The sequence below is a fragment of the Galleria mellonella genome, unplaced genomic scaffold (assembly GCF_026898425.1).
Source record: "Galleria mellonella isolate WM207_F2 unplaced genomic scaffold, CSIRO_AGI_GalMel_v1 utg332, whole genome shotgun sequence".
NCBI classification, from domain to species: Eukaryota; Metazoa; Arthropoda; class Insecta; order Lepidoptera; family Pyralidae; genus Galleria; species Galleria mellonella.
Genome location: NW_026442080.1, coordinates 939,220 through 960,238, shown reverse-complemented (window position 1 = coordinate 960,238; position 21,019 = coordinate 939,220). Strand labels below are relative to the sequence as shown.

The 21,019-nt window shown below is 32.9% G+C and overlaps 1 protein-coding gene across 2 annotated transcripts in view; it reads right to left on the bottom strand.

Moving 5' to 3' along the window:
- LOC116413252 (lachesin-like) overlaps positions 1 to 21,019 on the bottom strand; it is a 164,632-nt gene that overhangs the window by 104,782 nt on the left and 38,831 nt on the right. For both annotated transcript variants that reach the window (XM_052896774.1, XM_052896773.1), the window contains exon 2: positions 14,548 to 14,592. The gene's annotated coding sequence lies outside the window, so the exon portion shown is untranslated. The remainder of the gene's footprint in view (positions 1 to 14,547; positions 14,593 to 21,019) is intronic.

Below are 21,019 nucleotides of genomic sequence, written 5' to 3'. Positions count from 1 at the left end.
GCCAAGCTACAAAATAAGAACAGAATTGTTGCGTAGCAAGATTTTTTCTATTGACAGCGAAGTTTCCAAATAAGTCGCAAACGCAAAAAACTTTGTACACGGTTTTCCCTCCATTATATGTTGTGGATATAACGTTATACTAGCGACGTGACCTAACTTCGCACGGGTGCAAGATATTTACAACAGCGCCGTTTATCACGATTAAAACTATTGTATCTTTTAAGTTTCTGCAGAAAATACTCATTTAAAATTTCAATAAAGTCATATTTTTTTTTTATAACACAGAGGGCAAACGAACATGCGGCTCACCTGATGTTAAGTGACTATCACCGCCCATAAGCACCCGCAACACCAGAGACATTGCAAATATGCTGCCGGCCTTTTAAAAAAGAATATACTCTTTTTTTGAAGGCTACGATAATGTATTAACTCAGAAATCCTGCTGCTGGAAGTTGATTCCAAAGATTGGTTGTGCGTGGAAGAAATTGTCTTGAAAAACGCACGATGAGGGATCGCTGCTCATCCAATTGATTGGGATAGAACTTTAATTTGTGACGGGGTGTACAGTGGTGAAAATCAGCAGCAGGTATCAATCCGAACAATTCTACAAAACACTCCCCATGAGATATTTTATTAAATTTTTTTAAGCGGTTGCGTATTTTCGAATTATAGTGTGAAACGAATATCGTCATACAAAATGTTTCTTATAATTAAAAGACCCAAGTGACTTTATTTTAACATATTATTTTTTCCAAAACTATTTATTTATCATTCACTGGAAACACAACATACAAGGTATTATATATATATATATATATATATATATATATATATATATATATATATATATATATATATATATATATATATTATATATATATATATATATATATATATATATATATATATATATATATATATATATATATATATATATATATATATATATATATATATATATATAATATAAATATAGCGTGCTTCACAAGCATTTAATCTTAAATCCTTAATATTATTTTTATTCTGTTCAAGCAAATAATCTACATTTAGAAATTTCATTAAAAACGGTTGAGCATTCTCTAGTAAACGAACATACTGACACTGAATTATTTATATCGCCATCATCATCATTTCAGCCATTAACAGTCCACTGCTTAACATATATCTCCCCCTTATGAGGTTTTGCTAATAATTACCACGCTTGACAGGCGAGCTGTTCTACTTGGAACGCTATTGCCTATCCCTTGACTATTATGTTCCTTTAGTCTGTTATGTCTCTTACGTCACCCACGGGTAAAGAAGGGATGACCCATTCTATACACTATGCACTATTATCGGTTGCTCAACGGCGGAATAGACAATCCTGCAACTCTTAGCCGCACCCCAACGCTGCATGCGATTGCGTGCTTATCGACTACTATCGGCACCGCCGGTTCGCACCTGTACTGCTCAGTTTGCTCCCACTTATCATGCTATTTCTCTGCTCAATTCTCTGATTGCTCAGCAGCCAGATATTGACATATTTAATGACAAAATAGATATATTTTTAAAATGTACAAAATTTGTAAGTTTGTAAAATAAACCTACGGCTCACTACGCGTTTTGGGAGACTGTAAGTGTGGTGAGTAATTTTTAAATAAATAAATAAATAAAATACCGCAACCATATAGCGATTCTTTATATATTAAAAGAATATTAATGTATTTACACAAAAATAAATCAAAATCGATCAAATATATCTTGTACATACTGTATTATTCTGGACAAACTTTTATTCCCTGGGGCAAACATAATGGATAGGAGTACATCCGCGGTCTGAAGTGCAAGCCAATGTTGTCGAATAAACGTCGGTTATTTATTATGTAATCGATAATACAATATCATCGAGTCGTCATCATCATCTCAGCCATTATCTGTCCACTGCTGGACATAAGCCTCCCCCATAGACTGTCATAAAGAACGGTCTTGAGCCACCTGCATTCACTGACTCCCTGTATTATATTTGAAGTTATCACTCCATCTAGAGAACAAAGTACTATTTTATTTATTTATTCTTTATTGACCTTATTATATAAATGAGAAATACAGGAAATTATAATGAGAAGTGATACAAAAGGCGGTATAGTTTCTATCTTGAAGCAGTTGTGTTTGCATGGCTACGTTTCGGTTTAAAGGGACTGGCACTGAATTTACAGGGAACAGAGGTATAACACCTGAGTCCGGGGTGAAAGGGATTGTTAGTAATGGAGACTGAGAATCCCATTGCTAGCAATATACCCAACCAGGTCGACCTCCTCGCGGTTCTCCCTGGAAACTATCATGGTTAATTCCTGATGAATTCATCATGATGGGCTAACTGACCTGTTTTCATTCTCATCTATTACCCTTCACTGGTGCTCCGCCAACGTATCCCGTTAGCGTAGGCGGAGTAACCATACCATTTTCACCCATAAAAAAAATATTTACAGCTGAATAACTGATAACTTCACCAATATTCAACCCAATTCGGCTGCTAGGATTCCCCATGGAATAACTTGGACAAACATACATACATATACAGTCATATTTTATTTTTCTCATTTACAATTCAAGCGACAACTGAAACGTCAAATGTTCATAAAACATGTACTTCATTGCCACAAAAATCTTGAGCGGTTTACGTGAATAATTTAGGGGAATCTTGTAGATTTTATATATTTGGGAGTAGCATTGTCAGGCTCGATACATCTTTGGGTTTATATTTCCGTCTACATAACATTTTAGATTTTTTTTACCTATTTTCATGGTCTCATACGTGTTTTTTTACTATATCAGCTATGATGACCTTTGTTTTTTGTTTTCTAACTAATTATTAGTAAAGTGAACTACCAGCCCCATTGCTAGTAATATTACGGGGTATATACCCCGTCAGGTCGACCTCTGTGGTTTCCCCTGGAAACCATCGTGCTGAATTCCAAGTATGTTTATCACGATGGGCTAACTGACCTGCTATTTCATTTTCACTTATCATCCCGCACTGGTACCCGCGGGTATATACCGACAGCGCAGGCGGCGTTACCATTCCATTATAACCATCATAAAAAAATAACTCCCCGCTTTACCTGCTAATGGTCGCAGATTCGATTATCACACAATACAAACATTCATATACGCTTTTTGTTAAGTTATTAATATATTAAACAATTAATGAAAATTCCTAAATTTACTTCAGATAAAATCACAGAATATACTATGACGTGAAAATTTATTTTTAATTATTAAAAATTACGAATAGCTGAAACGATAAATGTTTACTATCTAAATTTACTTTTTTCCATAGACTACGGTAACTCTGTTTACCATCAGACGGGTTGTATGCTTGTTTGCCACACATATAAAAAATAATAATAAAGGCTTGAGCGAAGAATTAAACTAAGCGCGTTTACGTTTATTACGTGAAACAATACGAGAAACAAAAGAACATCGACAGGGATTTAAAATTAAAAATACTTTTTACCTCTTGCGTCATTGTGAAAGCCACGTGGGTAAACACGTGTGGGTTATAATATAACCCACTCATAATTCCATTATGTCGTTGTCCAAAAATAAAATCGTGCTGGAAATATTTTATAAAATGTTTTCAATTATCTATATGTATGTAGGTAGATAGGTATGTATGTCAGGTAATATCGTTAGGGGACACAGAAACGATGCCCCATGTTATAATACGTTCACGCGTATGGAATAATAATGAAGTTATTCGGGATTAGATAAAAGCAAATTTCTATTTATACTTGGCTAGTAGGGATGTTTAATATACAGTAATAATGTCTACATATTTTAGTTACAATATTTTATTTATTTATTCTATTTTAATATTACATCTGGAATGGACAGCTTATAGCTTAAAAGGCCGGCAGCACACCTGCAATGCCGTAGGTGTTGTGGGTGACCATGGGCGGCGGTAGTCACTTACCATCAGGTGAGCCGCATGCCCGTTTGCCCCCTGTGTTGTAAAAAAAAAAAAATATCTAGAATAATTAAAAATATTATATTTATACTATATATTTATACAAGAGGGAGACTTTGTACAAAACTCGTTTGCTTGAGTACCTCTGTCCTATTCGTGTTTCAACCGTGAAGCAGTTGTGTTTGCATGGCTGTGTTTCGGTTTGAAGGGTGGGATATGGTGTGAATTTACTGGGTACAGAGAAATAATACCTGAGTCCTCAGGAATGGCAACGAATAGGGGGTACAATGGGCGAAACAGTATAATGTCTATAGGCCATATGCTAGCTATATGCCCTATTAGGTCGACCTCCATGTGGTTTTCCCTGGAAACCATCGTGAACAATTCTTGTTGAATTCGTCACGATGGGCTAATTGACCTGCTACATCCTCACCTGTCATCCTTCACTGGTGCCCCGCCGGTGTACCAATAGTGCGAGTGGGTTTTTTTTTATGGGTGAAAATGGTATGGTAACCCCGCCTGCGCTAACGGAATACGCTGGCGGAGCACCAGTGAAGGGTGATAGATGAGAATGAAAACAGGCCAGGTTCATCAGGAATTAACCATGATAGTTTCCAGGGAGAACCGCGAGGAGGTCGACCTGGTTGGATATGCGCGGGTGGGGTTACCATTTCATTATCACCCATTAAAAAAAATATACGGCAAAGAATAGAGTATACCATAATACAGTTTATTATAAATATAAGTTCGGAGTTAAAAATACACCATCCAAACAATTTACTTTCAGTATACTTCTGCAAAGTTAACTTATAAATCTAATATATCATACTTTACTTTTATTACCGGTTTCTTATAATATACTTTTTGCGTGTTCCAAGTTGTCGACTGAGTGAATTATTCCTTTGCGGTATTACTGTACTATGTTCATTACATATATATATTTTTTTTTTTTTTTTTTTACAACACAGGGGCAAACGAGCATGCGGCTCACCTGATGGTAAGTGACTACCGCCGCCCATGATCACCCACAACACCAGCGGCATTGCAGGTGTGCTGCCGGCCTTTTAAAAAGGAATATACTCTTTTATATATATATATATATATATATATATATATATAAAGTACTATAACATGTTTTAATGTAAAAAATCTCTTTACAAAATCAACTAGCTAGCTAACTAGCCCACTATTTCGTAAGCGTGAATTTAAAAAAAAATAGGAAAACTAATAATACTCAGGTAATGTTCTATTCGCCGCGCCTTGTTGGTCCCAGTATAGAATAGGCCACCCCTTCCTTTCCCGTGGGTGTCGTAAATGGCGACTAAGGGAGCTTAATAGTCCAGGGATGGGCAGTAGCGTCCCAGTTAAAACATTACCAAAGCCAAACTGCAGTTGCCAACTTACTTGCCAAGTGTGGCAACTACTAGCAATCCCGCCCCTCCCTTATAGGGAGGCTATGTTCAGCAGTGGACAGTTAAAGGCTGATAGAACAATGCTCTATTCTAGTATTCTAATAGTCTTTTAAATGACTGGTCAAGATAATTCATACGCCAGTTTTTCAATTAGACCTTCAGGAATACAACTAGGACACCCATATTCAATATGGTGCATTATACTTGATGCTGAAATACTAACATACTCATCCTGAAGAAGACTTCTGGATGAAGTCGAGACAATTGTCAGAAACGTCAAACATAGTACGAGCAAATTCATAAAATTGCCATAAAATAGGTTTTATTAATTAAATTAAATTTTGTTACACAAAAAACACTTCAATTGTGACAAAACCAAGTTATATTGATCTAAAAATTAAATTCTTGTTTCAACCGTAAAGAAGTTGTGTATTTTCATGGCTGTGTTTCGGTTTGCAGGGTGGGATATGGCGTGAATTTACTGGGTACAGAGGAATGACATCTGAGTCCTCAGGAATGGCAACGCATGGGGGGTATCATGGGCGAAACAGTATACTCTGTTGTGTTCATAGTACTGCTCATATCTGTAGGCGACGGTTACCACTTTCCATCAGGTGGGCCGGCAGCTTGTTTGCCATTCTAAGTTGTATAAAAAAAAAACTAAACTACTGAACAAGTTTCGATAAAATCTCTATAAGATCAATCTATAAGTATATACTTTTAGGTAAGAAAAAAATCCAAATTAATTTTCAACTAACGGAGTTATAAGGCAACAATAAAAATACAAATTGAAAATATTTTTAAAGTCTCTTGAAAATTATCGTGCATTAAAAAAAAACCCATTTACCTGGCTTATTATTTGACCCTTTATGTAGGGTTCTGTAAATGAACTCGGTTTATTACTTCATATATTACAATCTTAACAAGTGTAGCAAATAAAAAATATGGCTTAGATAAAAATAAAATGTTTATTTACCAATCATCCCTCGCGCCGTCCCAAATCTCTTTTTGATTTTAACTGTCAGACAATACTGCAGCAGATGTTTCTGGATTTAACTAGAAATAAATGATAGAACTTTTTTACGACTAACCCTAAGTTACAGTGGAAAAGGTTAAATAGGGTTCAATCGGTGTTACTACGCATTTTTTTTTTCAAATAATACAGAAATTCATTTAATTAAATCTATAAGAACTCCGTATTTTTTGCTTTGAAAGAAATGAGTGGATAGTCCGAGAAGAAAGTTAATTCGTCTCCGCAGGTTATTAGGTGGATAATATTTATTCGGGAAATTTTATAAAATAAAACCACGTATTAATCCTGTTCCTTCCTTACGGAGCCATATTTTAATTATACTTTTTTACTGAAGTTTTAATAGTTTTTTTTTTTTACAATTATAATGTCAGGGAATAAAATCTATGTTTCGGATCGTAACAATGAGATCAATAATTGTTGAAGTTTTAATACTGGCTGTTGACACTGAGGTTTTTTATAACATGTATTGTTTTTAAATTTGTTCTGTGTTAGACTGTTTATAAAACACTAGCGACCCGCCCCAGCTTCGCACAAATGCAATGCCGCACCGCATTTTAAATCTGTAATATTTTCGGAAATATTCATTTAAATTACATGCTGTAAAGGGCTATATTGATCTATATTAAATGAACAATGTATTTAAGGTACTTAATTGAATAAAAATTAATTCTATATTGCTTAAAATCACTTCGTAAATAGACCATTTTTTTTTATAAAATGTAAAGGTAAAAAAATAGTTATTGTGGGTTATCCTTAAGAGACAGACATATACCATCGCAGATTTTATTGTTGACTTTTTTAAGGTGTATAATACTGTAGTACATTATTTTGATTTATCTCGTGGGGTTTAGCCAGCGTTTGCAATGTAAGCGCAAAAAATATGTTTATTTACGACATCACATTAGAAAGCTTTAAATTTATCAATGTTTCTCTACAATATTTTGCATGTAATATACATATAAACTTTCCTCTTGGATCACTCTATCTATTAAAAAAAACCGCTTCAAAATCCATTGTGTAGTTTTAAAGATTTAAGCATACATAGGGACGGACAGACAGTAACAGCGACTTTGTTTTATACTACGTGATGTCCTGTGTTTCTTTCACTAAACAAAATATTTTGTATTACAAATACATATATATTTTATGATTGCATTATGCCATTTACATTAATAATTAACTAACAGTCCGCCTTCTGTACCAAACATATTTTTTTAATGGTGACCACATTAAAAATTGCCACATTATAATGTTATTGGTTCATTTGGAATTTACTGGGTACAGAGGAATAACACCTGAGTCCTCAGGAATGGCAACGCATGGGGGGTATCATGGGCGAAACAATATACTCTGTTATGTCCATGGTACTGCTCATGTCTATAGGCGACGGTTACCACTTTCCATCAGGTGGACTATCAGCTTGTTTGCCATTCTAAGTTGTATAAAAAAAGGACGCTGCTGCTTATTTCCTTACCATAAGCTCACTTAAATAATAAAGATAAATAAAGTAATAAAAATAAATACAATAATAACACAAAACTAAAACAATATTGTCTACAGTTATATTTATTAATGTCACTAGAGAGGAAACATATACGAAAGTCGTCTGCTTAAGTATTTTTCCACAACGTTTGCGGTGTAACAATATACTCGTATAACATACTGTGCTGCCCCACTTACCGAGGGTTACGAGTTCGATCCTTGCACAATACAAATATTTGTATTCGCGACTTTGCAAACTTGTATTTGTCTAGATATATTTAATGTATATATGGCAATGTATATTGGCATAAAAAATGCATTACTTATTTCCACACACAGAGATAATACCTACACTAGTCGGATATCTATATTCATTTGGATAATATACATATATTGGATAACTAATATTTAATTATATTCGCTATTAGACCATACATACATATATCTGTAACGACTGTCTCTAATTTGTTTTTTTTTTATGGGTGAAAATGGTATGGTAACCCCTCCTGCGCTAACGGGATACGCTGGCGGAGCACTAGTGAAGGGTGATAGATGAGAATGAAAACAGGCCAGTTAGCCCATCATAATGAATTCATCAGAAATTAACCATGATAGTTTCCAGGGAGAATCGCGAGGAGGTCGACCTGGTTGGGTATGTTGCTAGCAATGGGATTCTCAGTCTCCATTACTAACAATCTTTTCCCCCCCCCAGACTCTAATTAGGTTAAGGTTTATTGGACCAATATATAGATAATGTATTATTACTTCTTAATGATTTAACGAAAGAACCAATTGACTATACCAACCAAATAGCTATGCCATATTTGAAGATCGTATTTTGATACTAGCCATACACATACTATTGTGGATAGAGAAAGATATAGACTACTTTTTCTTTCAGTCAATCAAAATATCTTAAGAGATTGCTTAGCAATAAGACCACCTTTTGTACTACACTATACGTATTGAAAATTGTTTAACAAATCATGTTATGTTGGTGCAATAAAGTGTTAAATAAATAAATAAATAAATATCTACGCGGAAGAAGTCGCAGGAAAAACCTAGTAATAATTATTTATTTCAAGCAATTAATCTTAACTTGGATATGTATAATTAACTTGAATATTAGCAATTAGCTTTATGTACCGCTTGATAACAATTGTTGTTAGAGCTCTGAACACAGAAATATTTAATTACGCCTCGCTTAAAACCGCAAGATGTGGTTTTTTTCAACCGACTTAAAAAGAAGAAGGTTCTCAATTCGTTTAGATAGATACTCTTTATTGTTTCCTGCAAAATATTACAATAGTAAACTTTTTTTATTATAAATACAAACAATTACAAGAAATAAAGACAAAAGAGTTTATATATTTTTTTTTGTTTGTTAACTTCGTCAGTTGCAAATTGTTCTCAGTGGTATTTTTTTTTTTATGTTTATTACATCATAACTATTTCAGTTATAAAGCAATTTTGAATTTTTTTTTTTTATGTTTCATACAGATCTTTAATCAATTTTATTAAAATCAATTCTGTATGTTAGTTTTTAAATCAAAATTATAGGCCATGCTACAATTGAAGTCGATTTTTATTAAACATAATCAAAAATTATACATTAAAAATATAACTTTTTTTCAAATTTAAAAGAAAACTTTCATATATCTGCATAAAGTCCATATATTTGCAACAAAACAATGGACATAAAATTTTGTATTGACCGGGATCGAACTGACAACATAAAAAGGTAAGACAGTATATTTAAACCGCTACACTAAGGAAGCTATCACAATCTGAATAAATCAGAACAAAATCATGAAAAAATCTGCACCCCCTGAAAGGTTTACTCAGTTTGAAAACACTCTGTCATAATTTAACGACGCGTGAAAAGGTGTATGGGTGAAAGTTGCGAAAAACCCGGCGCTGTACTTTTATATGGAAAAACATTAATATTATGCAAGGGGGATGCGGTGACAGATGAAGAGGGATGAACTTGTATCTATTTGTTTATAAAAATAAATCATGTCTCGGAACTAGATTATATACGTACATCTTAGATTATATACATACATCTTAGATTATATAGATAGAGCAGCGAGCCTCAACTTTTTTCAGTTAATTTTCTAATTAGCTGACTCATTTTTCTATTAATATTCTATATATTTAAGCACATAATGTATCTCGACGTTTCTATATTTATTTAATAAATAAAATTAACTTCGGCGCATTAAAAAGGTGCAGAATTTAGAGGACAAATTAAATATAGAATTTATAAAGGAATCACTCATAACTGTTTATCACGCAAAATTGTATAAAAAACCCGCTTTTCTCGAAGCATGGCGATTTGTATAACTCTATATAATCAGAGACGTACATATATTTTTTACATATATTTTATACGTACATATATATTTTGCTTTATATATTATATAATATTATATAAAATAATAAATTGAAAAAAAAATATTATCTGTAAACTTGAGTTTACTAATAATATTAGTAACTAATATATGTATTTATTTATTTTTTTCATTTAATGTGATGAAACATAATGGGCATCATCTTATTTTAAAATTAAAATTTCATTTCGTTTCATTTATGAAAGCCACTTGCTATCAGTTTGAAAGCGATTGTTACTTTAAACTATTTTGTTTTGTCACTATTGATTATCGATATGCGGTATCCTTCTAATCTGTCTTAAGGTATAACTATGTTTTTTCCTTCAAATTTAGTACCATTATATCCGCCATTAGCAACTAAAAAATAATCCCGCAATTCGTTTTCAAATTATTTTTGAAGTCTTCAAAAAAACAAAGCAACAAAGTTTAACTAAACAATAAAGAATCTCATATAGAATAAAAGTAATATTTATTCAGACCACATTGTCACAATGAAAATGTGTAGACACAACACATTTATAAAAGTTCGAGATTATGGTAAGCAAGCGTTTTGTATGGAAACGCGGTATTCACAAATTACTTTTATTTCATACGACCTTCGTGGATAATTCGAGAATACAAAATATATATTCTGAAGTCGTTGGTGAGGAAAATATATGAGTATAAGAATGAACGGGATCGACTTTTTTTGTTCACTCGCAAAGTGAAATGCTGATAAGTTGGGATCCTTCACCGTATACATTTACGAGTACAAAGTGTGGCTTAATAATCTCCACACAGCCTCGTAACTTTGCGACGAGATTAAAAGTAAAATCGAAATGGAGGTTTTTAATTTACATTAATATTATAAACCTTTTGTAGTCACAACGGTTTGAGATCAAAGCTGTATAAAAACCTAACAGTTAATAGATATAGTGCCGTAAACACGATTTTATACTCGAAAAAAATAACCTTAATAGATTTATTTTTTTACATGTCACTAAGTTTTGATACGAAAAATATGCATATATATATATATATATATATATATATATATATATATATATATATATATATATATATATATATATATATATATATATATATATATATATTTTTATATATATATTTTTTTTTTATTTATATATATATATATATATATATATATAAAAATTTTACATTGTTATAATTTATTTTAAATAAAGATGTACAACAGGCAAGCTTAACTATGTGAGAGTTCTCTTCAAGCAAATCCTAAACGGGAAGGAGCATTAATTACCAGCGGGCAGTGTGCGTACAATAAAAAGAGAAAATAGTATGATTATTTCAAGTAAGAAATATTTTTTATTCGTATATTAAAATATAATTTGTTTTATATAAAAGTACTAAAGTACTTCCTATATTATGTATTTTTATACTGAATTATATTAAATTAATAATAAATAAATAGATTTATTTCCTCTTCACAATTAATCACAGTGAAATACATTGAGACATACTTATATTAAAGTAATCAAATTATAAATATAATTGTGAGAGACTGGTGCCTGAGATAGGTATAAGAATACCTGTATCAGGTCACAAAATATTAATAATAATTATTATTAGCTTTATAAACTTACATAGATAAAATATAAGTAACATAAAGATCTAGTATTCACACCTCGTCGCCGAGCCAGATTCGTTTTACGGTCGCTGGTAACCACAAACTACGGTTTAAAACGAGACACGTACCTACGTCACGAGCTGCCTAATCTCAACTGCAATTCCCAAACGACAAATCACAGTGTGAACACCCCACGCGAATAAATCCGAAGTTACAATGAACACTGCTGATTTTCAGTTGACTTTTTACTTATTATACGAGTATAGAGCAGTAATGGAGATCTGACAGTCCAATTGCTAGCAATATACCCTCTCTCCACGTGATTCCCCCTGGAAACCATCATGGTTAGTTCTTGTTGAATTCTTCAAGATGGGCCAATCAATCACTTAATGATTACTTTATGATACTTTCATCCTCACCTATCTCAATGCTACCTCGTCAACGTATACCAATAGCGCAGGCGGGATTACCATTCAATTGTCACCCATTAGAAACCCCATTGCTAGCAATGTACTCTGTCAAGTGCACCTCCTCGTGGTCCCCCCTAAAAACCATCGTGCTTGGTTCCAGGTGAATTAATCACGATAGGCTGACTGACCTGCATTTTAATTCTCACCTATCATCCCTCACTAGCGTCCGGCCAGCGTATATAGATAATATATAAACATACCCCTGAATCATCACCGGAGGTAACTACATCGCCCGGATTGCCAGCATGTCTTGCTAGATGGTATCAATGGATGATATAGGCTCCTTCTCTTTTTCTTTTTTCTTCTTTTATTTATTTCTTTGTTATAATATTATGGGGATAATAATTGATGGTTCTATATAATTTTTTTTTGTATTGCTGATTCTTTAATAAGGCCTAAAAACTTTTGACACTAGATAGCGGCACTTTCGCACGGGTAGCAGACTTTATAAACATTTCATAGACAATTACACTCATAGAGACGAAAAATGATAATACTGAAAATAGCATGCAAGCTAACTAAAACTCTGTGCCTGGATTATAAAAACGCGGACATTTCAGACAAGTTTAGGTATTTTTAGACACGAAATAATAAAATCAGTGCACGTTTCAACGGGGTCAATGAACGAGTGTAATTAAGATGAATATTATTTCAAAATGTATGCTGAAAGTCCGGGCACACCCGGACAAATATCTAACGGGTGACAACCCTAACTTTGTGGGGGAGAAGGAATGGATTTATAGTAATGAGGAGATTAGATCCCATTGTTATCAATACGCCGTATCAGGTTGAACTCCACGCGGTTCTTCCTGGAAACTATCGTGACTAATTTATCGTTGAATTCGTCACGATGGGCTAACTGACCTGCTTTTTTATCCTCACCTATCGCCTCTCTCTGGTACCCTGCCAGTGTATACTGATAGCGCAGGCGGAGTTACCATGTCATTTTCACCCGTTAAAAACAACCTAACATATGCCATAGCATAGCTACTTATTAAATAGCTTTTTTTATTAAATTTATAATACTTATGATAAAAAACGGCCAAGTTCGAGTCGAACTCGTACACTGATAGTACCCTATAATTGAATATAAATTATTATTTGAAAAAAAAAGTAAAAAAATTATGACGTAACTTCTAATTTACAGTTTTTAATCTTTTGCTTTTACTTGTGTTATACAAAATTGTTTCTTACCAAATTTAATGATACTAGGTCGATCGCGAGTTTCTCCAGTCGATCGTGGCACGGCAAAAAATATATTTTTTTTTTGCTATTCTAGCGAAAGATGCTCAGACTAATATAAATAAGCAGTTACTAAGAATAATTTTCAGTTTTATGTTTCCCCTCTTAATAAAAAAAAATACTACAATACTACATAATTGTGTACTGAACTATGTTGTTTCATTTGAGATTTCAAAAAGTAGGTAGTTAATTGGTAGATCGCACAGGATTTCGTCTGTAAACAATAGATCTTGGGTCTAATCAAGTCGGCCACCCCTGCCCTATAGGTTTTGATTCCCTTGAACATGTCCAAATATACGCTATAAACATCCGTATCTTTTACTTGCGTTGACTAAAAAATGTTTCACAGCTTCAAGAGATTGCAGATTTGAGTATATAATATGAATTTGCGCTTGATACCTTCACACATTCCTGAGAAAAAAGGTCTTAGTAGAGATATAGACAGACAGGCAGACAACAAAATAATTCTGTCTCTTCCATTTTTCCTATTAAGGTACGGAACCCTAAAAGTATTCATAACCATGACCCGGCTTCTTGATAAATAAACATAACATATAAGAATAACTAATAATTCTCGTAATAAGTAAAGATATATGTTTATACATGTGTATGTGTGTGTAAGTATATGCATAGATGTATGTATATGCATATGTGTATTTGTACGATTAAATATAATGTAATTAATTTAATTTTGTCTGTTTGTAAAATTGTCACAATATTGTACTCTTCTGATACTCCTTTCCACTTTGGGTTTGCTGGAAGAAAACTCTATTAGAGTTAAGTTCGCCTTAAAAAAAATAAGATAAGATAAGCTCGCCTTTGTACATTTGATTACCTCTGTCATATTCTTATTACTAGTGTGTACAATAAAGTATTAAATAAATAAATAAATAAAGAACCAGTTTTTCGTTATTTTTTTTTTCGCCTTTTTCAGAACTTCACATATTATTTAACACGTTTCATAAAAAGTATATTAATCACCTTTGATTGTGTCTCAGCAATTTGCTAGCCTTTTCCTGGATAATTCTGGAACAAAACAATTAGTAATTCATTATATAAATAATTATAAATTTCAATATATTTTATCTAAAATTAAAAAATAGCATAGTTTTTAAGTATCATCATCATCACCATCATATCAGTCTTTAACTGTCCACTGCTGGACATACACCTCGCCCTACTAAGAGGTTTTCAAGCGTGGCAACTACTAGTTTCTACGCTTGGCAGGCGGGTTGGTAACCGCAATTAGGCTTTGGTGATGATTAAAGAAAGACACTGCTGCCCATCTTTCGACCGTTCAGCTCCCAAGTCGCCTCTTACACCCACGTGAAAGGAAGGGATGGTCCATTCTATGTCGGGACCACGCGATATAGACCACTGATTGATGACAGCCATTATACTCGGATACTGTATTAACACATAAAATATATTTTTTATTAATGCATAAACAATAGTAGATGGATATATAGATAGATAATTTATTTGCATTACTTACAGCACATAAATAATAACAGACATATACAGTAAAAAGAGATAAAAAATGTATACACAAAAAAAGACCTAAATTACCAACTACTATGATTATTTATTATACCATTTAATGCTGAAAAAAAACTGAAAGAAGCCGAGGCAGACAGCTAGTTAATATAGTAAATAATCCGAGACTTCAGTCGTCAATATTAATAAGATCAAAATAGGAGTAAACCTTATTATTGGTAAAAAGAATTAACAAAATCGGTTGAAAATCGCACACAGTAAGTCATCGATTTACCAGAGGGAGACTGTACAAAAGTCGATTGCTTGAGTACCTCTGTCCCATTCGTGTTTCTACCGTGAAGCAGTTGTGTTTGCATGGTTGTGTTTCGGTTTGAAGGGTGGGATATGACGTGAATTTACAAGGTACAGAAGAATAATATCTGAGTCCTCAGGAATGGCAACGCATGGCAGGTATCATGGGCGTAACATTATACTCTGTTATGTCCATGGTACTGCTCATGTCTATAGGCGACGGTTACCACTTTCCATCAGGTGGGCCGTCAGCTTGTTTGCCATTCTAAGTTGCATAAAAAAATAAAAATCTCCTTGCGAAAATTATTTAAAATATTGTTCTGAATAACTAATCTAACAACACATAATTTACATATCTGAAAATGGAAAATTATTACGTTTTAATATAATATCCTGGAAAAGATGGCTATTTGGCGTTGAGGCCGCCCATTGTTGCCTCTTTACGTTGCTTCTTTTAATTAAGATTCTTTTTTTGTGTACATATTGTTAACACATGTAATTGTATCCTTTTTTGAAGGGAATAATATTTTTTTTTATTTATTCATTCATTTCCTTTTATGACTTCGGCCACTGTGTAACTCAATGTTAAGGTTCACTTTCGAATAACAATTTAAGGAGCAAGAAAATACAGGTCCTTACTGGAGTGGACATATTTTCAACTAACTTTAATTTTATAAAATTTTATTACATTGTCGCTTTTAAACCAACGGCGACGAGACATTAGTAATAGAATTGCCTGTAAACATTGAGGTTAACCAATGTTTGTTTCTGTTGTTGATATTATAAGTATATAATATTAACGGCCACCATTAACAAAGAAACATTTCGAAAATTTCACAGGAACAAAAGACAACGGATTTTTACGAGTGAAATCACGGTAAATAACTAGTAAGAAATAACCGATGTAGTTGCCAAGAATAGATCCCGTTGTAGTTTGGTATTTGGTAACGGAATTCGCGCAAATTAGTTTAGTGTTTGAACTAAGACCAAACAAGTTGTCAGTAACTTGATTGGACCACCGGATAAAGTGGATTCCCCAAGGTTTCAGGTACGGGTTTTCTATTTGCGTACTAGATAAATAAATAAATCAAGTTATACCCCTAATATACGGGTTCGATCAATTATACATACATACATAATATATATATATATAAGCATATCGGCCATTATCTGTCTACTGCTTTAGTTGCCACACTTGGCAGTCGGATTGGCAACTGCAGTTAGACTTTTAAGAGAGACGTTACTGCCCATCCCTCCATTAGTTCCCCTCAGTCGCCTCTTAAACGATGTCTATACATAGAAGATATTAAGGAAATTTAAAGAAGCCAAAATATTTTTATATTTGAATTCTTGTCTATCTCTCTCTATTCCGGCATCGCGCTAAAGCTGCTGCAGCAAATTATATGCGCTTCTTAGAAGTAGTGTTTTTTTAATGGATGATAATGGAATGGTAACCCCGCCTGCGTTATTGGGATACGCTGGCGGGGCACCAGTGAGCGATGATAGGTGACGATGAAAGCAAGTCAGTTAGCCCATCGTGACGAATTTAACAAGAATTGTTCTCGATGGTTTCCAGGGGGAACCACGAGGAGGTCGACATAATAGGGCATATTGCTAGCAATAGGGCTGTCAAACTCCAATGCTAACAATCCCTTTCCCCCCTAGAAGTAATGTTCCTGAAGGTCGAGTCTCGGGCAAAAGTTAATAAAAATAAAAAATAAATATATATATCATTGGCGAATAAAAGAGCTAAGTAAGATTAGACTCGTATGTCTAGATATTATGTAAATCTTATGAACCTAACAAAATTAAATAAAAATTGCCAAGTGCAAGTCAGACTTTTCAGAAGGTTTCATACAATATGTAATTTAAAAAAAAACTGTAAAAGAACAATGTATTTTAATGTTGTAACTACACATTTATTTATTTTGTAATTTGTTTTCAGATTTTTCCCTTTATTTGTACTGCAATATTACTTCCAAACGCGATTCTATATCAAGTGCTCTATAGCTTATGATTCTCTTGCAAACATCAAAATAACTTTATATTACAAGTCTATATAGTTCTGCACAATAACGAAAGTGTCAAGTCATCATGAGACCAATGTGAATGGAACTAGAGGAGTCATTTTCATTATTGACTTATAATAGTTTTGTGGTCAACGGGGGCCAAACTTGTGGCCTAAGTCTAATGGCTTAAGCCTCAAAGTACCCAACTGTACTGAAATTAAACTACTCAAATATATAAATGCGTTTAGTTTTAGTCCCCAAACGAGGGTAACCAAGTAACGGTTCAATAGTGAATTTGAATATCTTAATAGAGTTTATGGTGTATCTAGTTGTAACCCTCGGTTCTGCTTAAGATAAAAATAAGATCCCATATCCCATCAAAATTTACATCATAGATAGAAATAGCCATGCACATAACTATATACACGCTATGTATTCAAATGTTGCCTGGAAGAGATTGTTTAACGATAAGACCGCTTTTTGTTATTTACTGTATTTGTTATTTTTTTTTTGACTTGATGCAATAAAATGCAAAATAAATAAATATGTAGAAAGTTAAGAAACTTATATTTTTCTAAGGATATAACAAATATGTTAGCTTTATTTTAATCAGGTTTACCATAAAATATACAATATTTGTAGAGTATATCTTGCTTTGTAACAAATAACCATTGCAGTAGTGAAATAAAAAATACAAAAATTAATATATGAATATTTTAAACATTACTTTATGTTCTTTCAATTTATAAATGCTCTGCCTATTTATCTATTATTTTAATGGTTGACTGGTAGAGAACGCCATCCGGTATTAATTCCGCCAAACGTACATACATTTATACTGTGCATTAAAGTTTCATCAAATAAAAATTAATATTGAAACATTTCATAGATATGTACATGAGATAAAATATATTTTAATTTAAACTCCAAAATCAATTGTTTGTTATCTGTAAATTTTGCTACGTAACAAGTACTTTTTTTTGGTCCTGCAATTTTTTTTTTATTTTCGTAGCCACCGGAGCATCAGTCGATGCAAAATTAACATGAGGCCCACACAGAATAAATCATAGTAATTATAAAGAGAGTTATCACAATCAGTTTAGAATTGGTAATATAATTGTGTAATATAGCTATAAAAATATAAAACGGACGAATTGAGAAACTGTTCCTTTTTTAAATGGGTAAAAATTAAATTGTAACCTGTCTGCGATATACACCGACGAAGCACCAATGAAAGATCAAGCAGGTCAGATGGCCTTTTGCAATCGAATTCAACATTTATAAGAACACGGTTCTCAAGAGGAACCACGTAGATGTGGACCTTATGGAATATACTATAGGGAAAGGGATTGTTAACAATCCCATTCCCTCCAACATATTCCTTTTAGAAAAATTATAAAAATAATCTATTAACTAATATTAAAGAAATAAAATACTATTCATATCGGATGTTAACTGTCAACTGCTGAGCATAAGCCTACACCTATTGAGAGATTTTGCCAATAGTCGCCACACTTGGCAGGCAGATTGGCAAGCGCAGTTCGGCTTTTGGTGATGTTTTAAAAGGAGACGCTGTTATCCATCCTACGAGTATTAAAATCCCACGGGACAACGCCCACGGGAAAGGGAGAACATAATTAGTATGGATTATTCCAAATAATTTATCATTACAACATAAACTTATTTACCTCTGCCCTTGGAATAATAAATTTATTTGCGTCGAAAACATTTGCTTCAATTAAGAAGGAAATAATCAACATTCCACTTCATTTACATTCGGTGACTATAAACAGGCACTATCATTATATAATGTAAGCATTAAACATGATGAACGCTCATGAAAATGGACAATTCACCATCGTAGCGACCTGGCATAGCCTATTTGCATTATAATTACGCACGTAACAGTTTACGCAAACATTATTTTCGCCAGTTGCTTTATTATGAACTAAGTAGTTATATAATAGATACCAGAGTGAGACTTTGTACAAAAGTCGATTGCTTGGGTACCTCTGTCCCATTCGTGTTTCAACCGAGAAGCAGTTGTGTTTGCATGGCTGTGTTTCGGTTTGAAGGGTGGGATATGGCGTGAATTTACTGGGTACAGAGGAATGATATCTGAGTCCTCAGGAATGGCAACGCATGGGGGGTATCATGGGCGAAACAGTATACTCTGTTATGTCCATGGTACTGCTCATGTTTATAGGCGACGGTTACCACTTTCCATCAGGTGGGCCGTCAGTTTGTTTGCCATTCAAAGTTGTATAAAAAAAAACATAATTTTTATTTATAAAAAATACACCAACAATATGTTCACGATAATTGAATAGACTACGTACAATGTCATAAGTAAGTAAGTTATGAAAAATTACTATACAAAAATGCTTAAACCTAAGTTTACTTGAACAAAAACATTTCTTTCTTTCTTTCTAAGCTTAAAGCTAGATGAATGATTTTCAACCGACTTCAAAAAGAATTCGAGCTTCCGTTTTCAATTCGGTCGTATTTTTTTTTTATTTGTTACCTCATATCTCCGTCAGTTCTTTACCGATTTATTTTTTTTTTATCTGAAAGGATATAGTTACAAATTAGTCCCGTATACATTCTATCAAAATCGGTTCAGTAATTTAGTTTTTAGATTAAAATAACTGGCTTTGTCACAATTGGAGTCGATTTTCTTTTTTTTTTGTGTAACACAATATTTTATTACATATTATGAACATACATTAAATTGAGTAAATAGAATAAAAGAGAAATTATCTTTAATCAAACAATCAAAAAAAGAGCATATTCCTTTTTAAAAGGCCGGCAGCACACCTGCAATGCCGTTAGTGTGGGTGATCATGGGCGGCGGTAGTCACTTACCACCAGGTGAGCCGCATGCTCGTTTGCCCCCTGTGTTATAAAAAAAACATAATCAAAAGAATTGTACATAATAGTTTTTAACTAATTAAAAGAAAATATAGTTATAAGTTCAATAAAACAAGAAAGGAGGAAAAAATAAAAATAAGACGGAAGGAAAAAAGAATCATAAAAAGTGTAATATATATGCCCATGTTATTATACTTTGTTTTTATGTCCATTAGAGAATATTTGTCTTATTATATTCATGACTGTTTCACAATCAAATAGGGAAGGGAAAAAGAAAGCAACAAAAAAAAAGTAAACATAAATATTATAAATTTTTGCTCCACAAATCACGAAATATTTTAAATACGCTTAATTTAAAATAATTATTTCAATTCAGATTCTGTCTACAATTTGAATTTGAGAAAACAGGAATGGCAACGCATGGGGGGTATCATGGACGAAACAGTATACTCTGTTATGTCTATTGTACTGCTCATGTCTATAAACGACGATGACCACTTTCCATCAGGTGGGTCGTTATTTTTACTTCACAATAAGCAATCACAAAATCCAATCAAATGTGATCCTATTTTGTAAAAACACACTGTGACTGCTAAAATTGATTCAGAATTAGCAATTTAATCACATCACCAAGTCTCAAAAAAAATTGGAAAAATGTGAAAATACTATTTTAGAAAAATCTTAATTATTGTAATGATTATTATTATTGTATTAAATAATGTTTTTTTTTTCTACATGCAACAGTATAAAAATAACCAGCAGACAATTAATGTGGGCGATCTCTT